This window comes from Tachypleus tridentatus, chromosome 8, assembly GCF_004210375.1.
Source record: "Tachypleus tridentatus isolate NWPU-2018 chromosome 8, ASM421037v1, whole genome shotgun sequence".
NCBI classification, from domain to species: Eukaryota; Metazoa; Arthropoda; class Merostomata; order Xiphosura; family Limulidae; genus Tachypleus; species Tachypleus tridentatus.
In genome coordinates, this window is record NC_134832.1 from 85,468,577 (window position 1) to 85,483,377 (window position 14,801).

Below are 14,801 nucleotides of genomic sequence, written 5' to 3' on the forward strand. Positions count from 1 at the left end.
AAAGAATAATTTATACAGTAAAAACAGTAAGAATAGTCTATTAGTTAATTGTTACGTTTCTAGAAAGAGAGACACATAAACATGCTAATGGCAAAACACACTACTTCTGATAACATATTCCGAAAATAATGCTTTATTTACAATAAAATGTCACATTATTTTTACAATATGTGTGTGTGTTTTTAATAACAAAGCCACAGGTATTGAATCCACCGAGGGGAATCGAACTCCTAATTTTAGCGTTGTAAATCCATAGACTTACCGCTGTATCAACGGGAGACAATTTTGACAGTATTATTTTTCTATTACTGTCAATTGGATAATCTTAACTTAAATATGAAACTGGTAACCGTAAGCATGGTGAAGTCATGGACATAAACAAAATCAAATATGCTTTGCCAGTTATAATGGCACACATTTTATAACTGATCAGAGTTATGAGCAGGTTAACGTTTTAGCTAGTAACCGTTTCTTACATAATTATGAAATCTATAACCCCATGAAACAACCTTTAGTTTATTGTAGTAGCGTCAACCATGCTAATCAACAGTGTGAGTGCATGTGTCTGAAAGAGGCTTCGATTTGAGATATCGATTTCTACGTCTACATAAACCCATTCTCTAAGCTGTAAGAGATACTAGGGGATGAAGTTTATTCCAGTAAGGATGGGTTATACAATTAATTCTTTGGTCTAGCTACTACTTCATTCGACTGTACCTCATTGACTTATTCCGACATAATCTTGAAGCGTTAAAAAGCACTAAGGCCGTTCTATTAATGACACTACCATAAATTTTTTGTAGCTGCAAAATGGTAAATGAAACAGATAGTAGGTGTTTATGGAACGGCAGCCGAGTTTTTAACAGTCATTTATTTACTAATAAGGATTTACGGTGTTTTTTTCTGTTTATAGTATATTACTTCTTTGCGTTCTTTACTCACCAATAAACATTAATTTAAAATGAGATAGGAGAAAGATATTACACTGGAATAATGATGTATGCGAACTATTCAATCTTTGAAAACATTTTTCTAAATTACTTATGCATCCATTACTTTGTGAGTCTATGGTTTTATTGGTTACAACTACCTTATTAAAGTTTGAGTTACACAAAAAATGTGAGTAAAATACTTTTAACATGGCAATTGATCCAATGAAATACTACTGGAGCCCTCTGGATACTTGATATAAAATATTAATTAGTAATTTTACTCAGTTGTTTTGGTCAGGTCTTTACAATGAATGATGTAACAAGCAAAAACATAAAATTGCTCAAGATCATAGTGAACAGGAAAAACACAGCAACAGGTCATCAGACTAAAAGTTTAAAACTCCATAATTTAACTTTCAATAATTTTTCAAACTATTTAACTGTTGTCACTTTTGCTCTTTAGGTGTCTCAGAATAAGTTTGAAACATTACAGAGATAAAAATTAGGTTCCCATACCTGCGATGAACAGAAAACAGTTGTGTAACTTATGCTTTATATAAACAAATCGTCAGCTCTAATAATACCAAATTATGCCACTTTAACTACCTTGTATTAGGCACTAATAGTGATGTATAATATCATGAAATGTTTCCCAAACATTTCATTACAATATTCATCATAATTAAAATAGACAAACAATACAAATGATTTACAATTTCATTCATATATAGTTCATGATTTACAAAAAGGAAAAAAATCGCTACTTATTTTTGTCACTTCTTCTATCTATAGATAATTATTATATTTCTTTAAATTCGTTTTGAATCAACTAGGTTTTAAAATGACTCAATTCACACTTCACGAAATTCAGATAACTAATTAAATATTTTATCTCCTGCGTTTACAATTAATTTCAGCCAAATTTTCACTGTCTAAAAAAATGAAAAGGTTTTCTAAGTTTATGACAGGTAAATTAAAATTGTACTTGTTTGTTTTATGTTTTCAAGAATAAAAATATCTTTCATTTAGAACTTCAGATGCAATGTTTATGAAGAATTCTGGAGATTTAATGTTGATATACTTAGATAATTTGTCTTTGAAATAAAACTAAATACACATTAGTAGGACAGATTTCATCACAAACAAAATTTTATCACGTTTTTGTTTGTTTTTGTCATGCGCAGAATTAAACAACAGCTACATACACTTTTTTAACGCCTTAACTGGGTCTACATTTTGCGTAATAAGCCTTCAAACGTATCGTTTAATCACCGATAGGGCCCCGCATGGCCAGGTGGTTAAGGCACTCATCTTATAATCCGAGGGTCGCGGATTCGAATCCACGTCACACCAAACATCCTCGCCCTTTTAGCCGTGAGGGTCTTATAATGTGACGGTCAATCCCACTATTCGTTGATAAAAGAGTAGCCCAAGAGTTGGCGGTGGGTGGTGATGACTAGCTGCCTTCCCCTAGTCTTACACTGCTAAATTAGGAACGGCTAGTGCAGATAACTCTCGTGTAGCTTTGCGCAAAATTCAAAACAAACCAAACCACCGAGACTTCACGTGTTCTTGCGTTAAATAATTAGGCTTAAACCTACTTTGCTAAAAGTGAGTTTTCACACACACTTTGTAAGTACTTTGTATATTTTGATTTTTCAATAATCATTTAAAAATTGGTCAAGAATATCATTTATTACCTGAAATATAAATATTCATGCTAACATTTCTTTTATAGAGGTCATTTGGTAGATAAGCGATAATTTAACTGGATGATGCTAAAATCCGGAGAGCACATAGTATAGTATGACAGATATACTATCATATATTTATTTTAATATCGATGTTTGTGTCCCTTAAATGTATATTTAGAAATGCATGTAACATATACTGTTATATATATGCTGCGAAATTCCAGGCCATTCACTAGTATGCTAGTATATTTGTTTTTGCTGAAATTTCTAGAATCTCGCCTAACGCTTAGAAAAGGTAACTTACGCAACTCACGGAGAGAAAGTATATGTTGTTGGTCTGCTATGTTTGATAAACTATAAACCTCATGAGCTATAACTGTGACTGGCGCTTATTAATCGGGAATTTCAGATATTGATCAGAAACGTTTATCGATTTAGAACAACACAAACCAATTAACTTCAGCGGATTAACATCAGACGTTGGTATTTTTACAAATACATTGTATAAGTTCAGCTACGTAATACATTAACAATAATTTCGTTTTCGTTTTAATATAAAGTGTCTCTATCATGAAAGCAAATAAAAATTTATGTTACACAGATATGTGTACGTTTTGAAGGACAAACATAGTTCAACAGTATTATATTGTTATTGCTTTACAGGCTTGTATATTTGATATTTCTTTGACCATGAAAGTAAGCAACACACTCCAGTAAAAAAGAAATAAAATAACAATCATCAAAATATATTGCACGTTTTAACATACTTAACTAACTATTAATGTAAGCTAAACATACACCATATAGAGAAAAAAAGGTTAGTAAAGTATGTTGGGTGTCACTAATATACTTAATTAACACTGACTGCAAACGACAAACAGTCCAATGAAAAAACCCTTCAGTAAAATATATCGCACATTTTTAACACTCTTAATTAACTATGACCTAAGCAAAATGACCTAAGTTCATCAGCAAAAAAATTTAATAAAACACATCATATGTATTTAGTTTACTTAATTAACAATGACAATTATTGAAACATATTCCAGTAACAAAACACTTTAATAAAATATATTGCACGTCTTTAACAAACTTAATTAACTATGACCCGCACCCAATGGCTCATTCGCATATCTGCGGATTTATAACGCTAGAAACGTGGTTATAATAACCAAAGTCAGTAATCATAGATGCCCAATGTGTAGCTTTGTGCTTCAATATAAACAATTAATTCTGACCAATGAAAAACCGTTCCATATAAATATTTCATGTTTTTGATATAAATAATCAAGTGTAACTGTAAACGAAACACTATACAGTGACGAATATATCCCATATCTTTAACATAATTAACTATGAACAAAAATCAAACAATTGACGCTTAGAATATGTTTCAGTAAAATGTATTTCTCGTATTCAGTATACACTATTTTCAAATATTGAAAGATAATTAGATTTTGTTAAGTATGCTGTTCAAAATTTACATGAAAAAACGTCGAAAGACGTTAAATATTAACAAAAATTGTTTATTATAAACAATGCAAGTAACAAAATGCCTCACAAATATTAACTACATCTATAAGTAATGAAAAAGTAAAGTTAAAAAATATATTAATATTTGACTGCAAAGGTATCAACGAAAAAATAACTTATTAAAATGAATAAACTCATCAAAATGAGTCATCAATAGCTGGTAGGTCCTCCACTATGGTATATGACTCCTCTGTACCTGTTGCTGATACTGTTGATGGCATTTAGTATGTTTTCTGAATCAGCACAGCCCACTCCTAATTGAGGGCAGCTTTGAGTTCCTGGGCAGTCGTAAAAGCAGAGTATCTGTCTTAAATCGCTATCTTAAGCGAGTTTCACACGTTCTCCACCTCATTTAGTTTCGGTGATTTAACAAGCTATTTCAGTACCTCTGTTCTTTTATCCCGAAAAATTGCTGCGCGATTCTGGCGATATGAAAACGGACGTTATCCTGCTGATACACGAACCCATCCCCAACAGTATCAGCAAAATGTAAACAATGGGTAAAAGGATCTAATCTACGTAACGTATTGTTATCAAATACCCTTCATCCACCACATTGACGTCTGTTCTAAAGATGTCACTTTAGACCATGACTGAATCATCCTCAAAGACATCATGGAAGGACATGTTACAAGCCGAATACTGCTCTTCTTCAGGTCTTCATACGTCGACCACTTACAGGTACATAGAATGTATTCTCATCTGTGAACAATACAGGGGGCCTGTTGCTGAAGGGTTTGAGTGACATGTTCTTGAGCAAACGCCAAATGAGTCGTTTGGTGCCTTGGAGTTAATAAAGAGATTTAACTGATATTCTGGAACTGAGCCCAGCTTCATGGAGCACGTGCTGGTGCGATTTCTAATGGCTGAATTCCTCAAATATCTGCCATCTTCTGCACCTGTAGCTGTCCTACGAATCTATCCTGGACTCTTAGTTTATTATCCTGTGGCCTGGTATCTGCACCACTGGCTACTGACCCTACATATTGCGAAACCTCTACTATCCTGCCACCGCAGTCTGGGTGAGGCCTCCTGAAGGAATGTAAAAGCTCTGTTGGTTTTAGTTAATGTTATCTAAGGGTTTGCACACTTTTTGGAAAAGGCCAAAATCTCCACAATCAAATCACATTTTCTAAAAAAATATATATCGTAAGCCGCTATACACCTATTTAACCCTAACAGTTAACTGTTACAAAATGTACCCAACACAGCGAGAGAGAGAATCTAAATGTATAATAAAAAATCCTCTATATAAATTCAATTAATTAGGATAATTCTTGTTTTCTGCGTGACGTCACAGTCTTGTTATTTTGTCTCATAACACGATCACCATTTTGACAAAGGGACAAATAAGAGTGAAGCGAGTACAGCTGCGTGTATCAGTTCATATATGTCTACCACATAAACATGTTATTACTAAAGTTGCTATGCGAATTCTTCAGTTATCCTTCATATATTATTGTTTGATAGTCGAATTACAAAATACAATGTCTTATCAATACGTAAAAAAGTTGTTGGCTGAGGTATTGGCGATATAACGAGTACAATTAATTGGGCATGATTTTTGTTCTTACAAGCACTCTTCCGACTGGTTGATCAATGATCTGACATAATGGTCCAGTGTGCAATACCTGGATGAGTGCAGTTACGTTGCGTTAGAAAACAAAACAAATGAAAACCAACAGGTACATGATATAACAAGAGTTTAACACATATAGATATGGTAAGACTTTTGTTTCCACAGCTTTCCTATTGCCTCCTGTGTTTATAGCTTTCAGTTACAACACTTTTCTCTCCTGTAGTTTGTTCATATCTTGTTACTTGGATTTATAAATATTTGCCTGGCCCTGTTAAGGCTAGTTTGTTGAAGTGTTTGCTCGATAATTTTTCTTCTTGTCGGTGAAACTGGCTGGTCTTGACTTCTCTTTATTGGATGTCAAGTCAAGCTTAGGTATTTTTGTATTGTTATTGGTCCCATAGAGCACACAACAATTTTTCACCATATTCGAAGGTTTGCTGCACCAAACGTTCGGCCTCGCATGACAAAGTTGGTTGAAGCGTTCGATTCGTAATCCGAGAGACGTGGGTTCGAATCCCCGCCACAATAAACATACTCGATCTTTCAACCGTGGGGTGCGTTACAATGTGACAGTCAATCCCATTATTCGTTGGTAAAAGAGTAGTCCAAGAGTTGACAGTGGGTGGTGATGACTAGCTGCCTTCCCTATAATCTTACACTGCTAAATTAGGTAAGGCTAGCGCAAATAGCCTTCGAGTAGCTTTGGGCGAAATTCAAAAACAAACAAAGAAAATCAGATGTTCATCATAAACACAAATAGTCGTTACGGATACGGGTCTGGACAGCTGGTAAGTGTATGAAAAACATTACAGTGAAATATATAGGAAGTCTTAAAAAAAGTAGTATGGCATAGCGTTATTTCCTATGAACTTGTAACAAATCGGGTTTCGATTTCGATACCCATTGTGGGCAGAGCACAGATAGCCTAATGTGGAACTTTATGTTTAAGCTACAAACAACAAATTAAGTATGAAATTAAGACATACACACTCCACTTTGAAAATATTTTAGTAAAATATATCATACGTCTGCATTACATCTAAAAACTATCACAGTGATAAAAAATTTCAGTAAAATATATCTCAGATCTTTAATATATCTGGGTAACTATGAATTAAAGCCATTGCAACTAGTTAACCAGACTAATCCGAAGAAAACGTCTGATTTGCTATTTCAAGCGATAGGAAAATAAGAGATCTTGAGACCAAGAGGTCACGTGACTTCATAATGTCATAAAGTGACACCAGAAGACTGGTTATTGGGTTAGATCATTTCAATTTGTGTAATAGAGTGCATTTGGGTAACGGGACCAAAGTGTAAGAAGATGAAGACGTCTATGACACATGGGCTATTAAATGGCTCGCGAGCAGACCACCAGAGGATGTTTTAGATCAACAGACATCAAGGTATCCCAACATGTGATTACGTCATGAACTTCATATACTTTTAACTTCAGTAATAATTAACATCTAAAAATTAATATTATATTTTTGTAAAGCGTGTTTTTTTACAGTTATACCAGTTTATTAATCAGTCCTGTAAAGAACCATTTGGTGTTTAATGTGTAAAACATTCAAACTCTAGATATGTAATACATATTTCGTCAATTATAACGTAGCACAAGTGGAACTTATAGCTTAAGTATTTTATTGTATTTTCCCTTTGCCTGTTTTTACATTCTACTCACACATTAATAAACTATATACGGTATTTTCGGTCCATCTATGCCTGGTAACGCTCGTAGTTTTTTCCAACGTAAGAATTACTGTAGAACAAAATTACATTTACTTATGTACATTGTTCAGCTTTTATAATATAATAAATTGGAATATCAACATTACCAACAATTTGAGACAATTAAAATCATTACAACCAATGTAAAATATGGTAATTATAACGTTTTGACATAACGAACAACTGAAAATAAATATTCTATATATCTTTTCACACATACAATATTAGAGTACAAATTCTTTTTTAACTGCACGTTATTGTTTCCACAGTCTGTAACACAGCACGGTAGAGGTCAGCTCCAAATATTTACGACAAAGTTTATTAAAACTAGGTCTGTACATAGAGTTAGTAACATTAATGTCCGAAACTCACTGACCAATACTGAAGAAAGACACAAAAATTAAAATTCCAAGGACTTGATTAAAGTTTGTTATAGTCGCAGCAAGATTATTTGTGCATGCTTGTTTTATAAGTAGAACATTCCCACGAAATAGAATTTACAGTTTTCACTGCTTAGAATAAATAGTTCAGTTTATTTGCGGGATCTTATGTGAAAACAAATGTTGATTTTTTTTTAATTCGCGCAAAGCTACTCGAAGGCTATCTGCGCTAGCTCTTCTTAATTTAGTAGTGTAAGACTAGAGAAGGCAGCTAGTCATTACCATCCACCGCCAACTCTTGGGCTACTCTTTTACCAACGAATAGTGGGATTGACCGTTACATTATAACGCCCCACGGCTGGGAAGGCGAGCATGTTTGGTACGACCGGGATTCGAACCCGCGACCCTCTGGTTACGAGTCGAACGCCTTAACACGCTTGGCCCGTCAACAGATTTTGAAAGTATCGTGAATTAGTTACATTATATTACATAGTACATATTTCTCTATGGTTTGCTATATCGTTTTTCGTGTTAACTTCTAATCGCTAGATATAAATCGCATTCATATACACGTATTTATCACACCACATTTAAGGGTTTCCCTAACCTTTTCTGTCATGAAGGTTCCAACAAATGCTTATTTTTCATCTCAGTGCCGACGTGAAAGTAACAAAAATAATTTCTTCTTTTACACAGAGAAAAAAGATAATTTCCCTTGACGTCTTAAATGAAGAATTGTATGACAGAGTTTCTTTGGATGAATGCTTTGAATTTTAATAATCCAAAATACGAATTAAGATAAGAAAAAATCAGTTGTAATTATAATTAACTGTCCAATATGATATTCACAGTACTTATTATTCCATTGGTATAATGATGTAACATTGCAATACCTAATGTATTCTCCATCTTTTATGTTGTACAAGAGTCTTGTAGTTTTGGCTGTATCTCCATAGAAATTACCACAGACATCAACTCGATGAAATATATGACATGAAAGGAATTATAATAGATCAATATTATTTATATTTGTATTATGTTAAAAAATGTGTTCCCATTTAACAACAATTTAGTATTTGAAATCTTTATGTTGTCTCTTGGGTGCATTTTATCAAGATCCACATTGGTGTATTTAAATTAATATTTAGTCTAAAAAACACCATGAGTTCTACAGATATGTTTTGTTGTAATATAAAATGCAGTTAAAATTTAAACATCACTGTTATAATGATCAGCAGTCCATACAGTAAAATTGTTTTTTAGCTCTGGGTTAGCGTTATTTCCTATGAACTTGTAACAAATCGGGTTTCGATTTCGATACCCATTGTGGGCAGAGCACAGATAGCCTAATGTGGAACTTTATGTTTAAGCTACAAACAACAAATTAAGTATGAAATTAAGACATACACACTCCACTTTGAAAATATTTTAGTAAAATATATCATACGTCTGCATTACATCTAAAAACTATCACAGTGATAAAAAATTTCAGTAAAATATATCTCAGATCTTTAATATATCTGGGTAACTATGAATTAAAGCCATTGCAACTAGTTAACCAGACTAATCCGAAGAAAACGTCTGATTTGCTATTTCAAGCGATAGGAAAATAAGAGATCTTGAGACCAAGAGGTCACGTGACTTCATAATGTCATAAAGTGACACCAGAAGACTGGTTATTGGGTTAGATCATTTCAATTTGTGTAATAGAGTGCATTTGGGTAACGGGACCAAAGTGTAAGAAGATGAAGACGTCTATGACACATGGGCTATTAAATGGCTCGCGAGCAGACCACCAGAGGATGTTTTAGATCAACAGACATCAAGGTATCCCAACATGTGATTACGTCATGAACTTCATATACTTTTAACTTCAGTAATAATTAACATCTAAAATTAATATTATATTTTTGTAAAGCGTGTTTTTTACAGTTATACCAGTTTATTAATCAGTCCTGTAAAGAACCATTTGGTGTTTAATGTGTAAAACATTCAAACTCTTATTTCGTCAATTATAACGTAGCACAAGTGGAACTTATAGCTTAAGTATTTTATTGTATTTTCCCTTTGCCTGTTTTTACATTCTACTCACACATTAATAAACTATATACGGTATTTTCGGTCCATCTATGCCTGGTAACGCTCGTAGTTTTTTCCAACGTAAGAATTACTGTAGAACAAAATTACATTTACTTATGTACATTGTTCAGCTTTTATAATATAATAAATTGGAATATCAACATTACCAACAATTTGAGACAATTAAAATCATTACAACCAATGTAAAATATGGTAATTATAACGTTTTGACATAACGAACAACTGAAAATAAATATTCTATATATCTTTTCACACATACAATATTAGAGTACAAATTCTTTTTAACTGCACGTTATTGTTTCCACAGTCTGTAACACAGCACGGTAGAGGTCAGCTCCAAATATTTACGACAAAGTTTATTAAAACTAGGTCTGTACATAGAGTTAGTAACATTAATGTCCGAAACTCACTGACCAATACTGAAGAAAGACACAAAAATTAAAATTCCAAGGACTTGATTAAAGTTTGTTATAGTCGCAGCAAGATTATTTGTGCATGCTTGTTTTATAAGTAGAACATTCCCACGAAATAGAATTTACAGTTTTCACTGCTTAGAATAAATAGTTCAGTTTATTTGCGGGATCTTATGTGAAAACAAATGTTGATTTTTTTTTTAATTCGCGCAAAGCTACTCGAAGGCTATCTGCGCTAGCTCTTCTTAATTTAGTAGTGTAAGACTAGAGAGAAGGCAGCTAGTCATTACCATCCACCGCCAACTCTTGGGCTACTCTTTTACCAACGAATAGTGGGATTGACCGTTACATTATAACGCCCCACGGCTGGGAAGGCGAGCATGTTTGGTACGACCGGGATTCGAACCCGCGACCCTCTGGTTACGAGTCGAACGCCTTAACACGCTTGGCCCGTCAACAGATTTTGAAAGTATCGTGAATTAGTTACATTATATTACATAGTACATATTTCTCTATGGTTTGCTATATCGTTTTTCGTGTTAACTTCTAATCGCTAGATATAAATCGCATTCATATACACGTATTTATCACACCACATTTAAGGGTTTCCCTAACCTTTTCTGTCATGAAGGTTCCAACAAATGCTTATTTTTCATCTCAGTGCCGACGTGAAAGTAACAAAAATAATTTCTTCTTTTACACAGAGAAAAAAGATAATTTCCCTTGACGTCTTAAATGAAGAATTGTATGACAGAGTTTCTTTGGATGAATGCTTTGAATTTTAATAATCCAAAATACGAATTAAGATAAGAAAAAAATCAGTTGTAATTATAATTAACTGTCCAATATGATATTCACAGTACTTATTATTCCATTGGTATAATGATGTAACATTGCAATACCTAATGTATTCTCCATCTTTTATGTTGTACAAGAGTCTTGTAGTTTTGGCTGTATCTCCATAGAAATTACCACAGACATCAACTCGATGAAATATATGACATGAAAGGAATTATAATAGATCAATATTATTTATATTTGTATTATGTTAAAAAATGTGTTCCCATTTAACAACAATTTAGTATTTGAAATCTTTATGTTGTCTCTTGGGTGCATTTTATCAAGATCCACATTGGTGTATTTAAATTAATATTTAGTCTAAAAAACACCATGAGTTCTACAGATATGTTTTGTTGTAATATAAAATGCAGTTAAAATTTAAACATCACTGTTATAATGATCAGCAGTCCATACAGTAAAATTGTTTTTTTAGCTCTGGGTTAGAAAATATGGCTGATTTAACATTTGTCAGCATCATTCTCAGTAGTCTATGTCTAAGAGTATTGAAAGGTACGTCCAGTTAGTTATGAAACTGACTATTTTTGTCTTTTATATTAGTTTTTGATCTATATATTTTTCAGGTAGGTCTATTAATTAAAACATTGTCTGTCATTTTTACCCTTGACAACTTTGTTAATGGTGATGATTTTATCGACTTCCTTTCTGTCAAGTTTACCATACATGTTACATGATACACTAAGTGTGTCAATATTCGTTTTTTAGTGATGTCGAGAAAACCCACTTGTAGAGAAATATATATGTAAAAACGGCTCGTTTGGATTGAGAAAATATTTTACGTAGAGGAGCGGACAACGTTTCGACCTTCTTTTGTGTACCTGACGATGACCGAAGAAGGTCGAAACGTTGTTCTCTCCTCAACGTAAAATATTGTCTCAACCCAAACAAGCCGTTTTTACATATAATATTCGTTTCTCTTAAACTTACAACGTGGAAGTCGCAGTGCAACTCATTATGCAAGTGACTAAAGGGAACAAAGGTCGATCTGTCTAATCACATGAAACACATAAGATTTCCTTAGTTTTTATATTATATCATTTTAGTCATGAAATTCAAGCGTATTGTATGTTCTGCAGATTTTCCAAATGAAGTAAAGATCAATGAATGTCTTACATTCAATAATTTTGATGAGTGTCCTATATTATTTCTTTTTTTAGAATTTATTTTATCAGATCAAATATATGCCCTGAAAGGCCAGGTGGTTAAGATGATCAACTCGTGATCCGAGGATCACGGATTCGAAGCCCCGTCACACCAAATATGCTCGCTCTTTCAGCCTTGGGGATGTTATAAAGTGACTGTAAAATCATACTATTCGTTGGTAAAAGAGTAGCCCAAGAGTTTGCGGTAGGTAGTGATGACTAACTGCCTTCCATTTAGTCTTACACTGTTAAATTAGAGACGGCTAGCGCAGATAACCTTCGTGTAGCTTTAGACGAAATTCAACAAAACAAAGGAACAAACTGACCAATATATATAATTGAACACGACAGTATTTCCCAATTATTTCTGCTTTGAGCTGTTGGCATTCGAATGAAACAATATCAAAAGTTTCGAATGAGAATCTGTCCAAAAAATAGTGCAGAGGAATGATATCCCTCATCTGAAGATAATGATTTTGCACAATCATTTGAGTTATAATTAAAAGGTCTTCTTCAAGACTGTCAAATTTAAGAGAATTCCATAAATGCACATTTAGCAATTGATAAAGTTATGTAAAGCGAAACAGTTAATAAGTTTACTTTATTTGAACGTTAAAGTTCTGCGATACATAAATACGTTCATCAGCCAGTTAGGCTAAAATTAATCTTCATTGTCTAGTGATTATTATATTTTTTTTTCGTTGTAAAGTGTATTTTATTTGGATAAACGCCTTATATTAAACGTGATACACAATAACTATGCATTAAATGAACATTGGATTTCCAAACGTCTCATATTAAGTACAACAATTATAGGATGATAATGAATATACATAGCGACATAAGATATTTAAAATATATTATAATGTTACTGACTCATGATAAATTCAATGAAATTTGCAAATAACATTAAATAAAAGAGCAATAGGGATTATTTTAATATAACAATCAAGAGAAGTATATACACTCTTTGACTATCTGAATACTAGAAACATTTAACTTTCACACGAACGATGAAAATTGAAAATAAATATAATTATCATTTACCTAAACAGCTTTAACTAAACGTATAAATGAATTACATCATGATGTTAAACAAAGTCAAAGTGTATACATATAAAAAGTGTTGTATTATGAATATAAAAAAGTGTATCTTATTATCAATTGGATTTATTGTTGTGCAGTAAGACAGAAATGCATTGATCGTGACGTCACTATTTCCTGAAATGAAACCTGCGCACTCCTCAGCGTAATATGCAAGTCAACAATGGACAATTAAGTTGTACTGTCAGTAACAGTTCGCGTGCAAAAAATAATTCGTTGACTGTGTGTGTGCATAGTTCATGCATGTTGTAGTTCATTTATAATTGTATATCATATAGACTGCATAGTAAAATAACAAATATATAACAGTTTAAACGTGTATTGTCAGTTCCTTATGTCAAGGCATAAAACTTACCAACTGCTTCAGTAATCTAATGTTTTGTACTTTAAAGTGAATGTTCTACAGAGAATCATAATGACTAAAATGCATAAATTCTTCAGAGCAAAGTGACTAGATTTGATCCTGCAGTAAATCAGTTGTTTACCTCATATTGTTCAGGTGCAAGGTTTGAATGCTTTTCGCTAAAACAATTCTCTAAGTATCTTTAATACAATTTAGTACGTATTTGTGTGTGTACATTTATGCACATAAGCCATAAAGTCAAACTATACTACAATACAGTTAATCTGATACAACATTCGTGTAAAGTTTGAACATTTTATGTCATAATCTTGTAAAAGGTACTTACATCACTCTCTAATAATGTCAGAAAGATATCACGTGAATAAATGCAATTTATAAACCATAAGATGCAATTCTCGTATTTCAGCCATACTTTACAAAAGTATATTACGTTTATAACTCAGTATTTTGCCCAACATTGTTTTAAATCACAGACATGGTTATTTGGAAAATATAGCTTATAATATTTTTCAAAATTATAAGTAGTTGACTGTGACCAATTCAATTTTGATTTTAATGTTTCTTAACATCTATTAAGAAGTACAAACTGCTCCAACTTTACAGACATGTCAAAGGTAGGAGAATTACAGTTTTATTATACAGCTCAACGAACTATGTATTCGAATGATGATAGAGTTAATTGTTTTTGGATAGTGTTGATAAGCTCGGTTACAGGTTCAGACATATCAATTTACGACAAATAGTATAATTTTTATTTTAAATATCAAGAAGCTTTTGATCACTTGTTGTAACTGTTAATGAATGTTTCAGGTTCACAAAATGTAATTTTCCAAAACTGACTTAGATTTGAAAACAATGTATTATATCATAACATGTATACTTTTTTCACCTAAGATCATTATTCTGATAGCATGCTTACTTCTTTGGCTTCATTTGGATGTAATTATTTAATTTCACTAAAATGTATT

At 32.6% G+C, this 14,801-nt stretch overlaps 1 protein-coding gene across 3 annotated transcripts in view; it reads right to left on the reverse strand.

Moving 5' to 3' along the window:
* Positions 1-14,801, reverse strand: part of LOC143222834 (BCL11 transcription factor A-like) — a 114,548-nt gene that overhangs the window by 35,826 nt on the left and 63,921 nt on the right. The window lies entirely within an intron of this gene.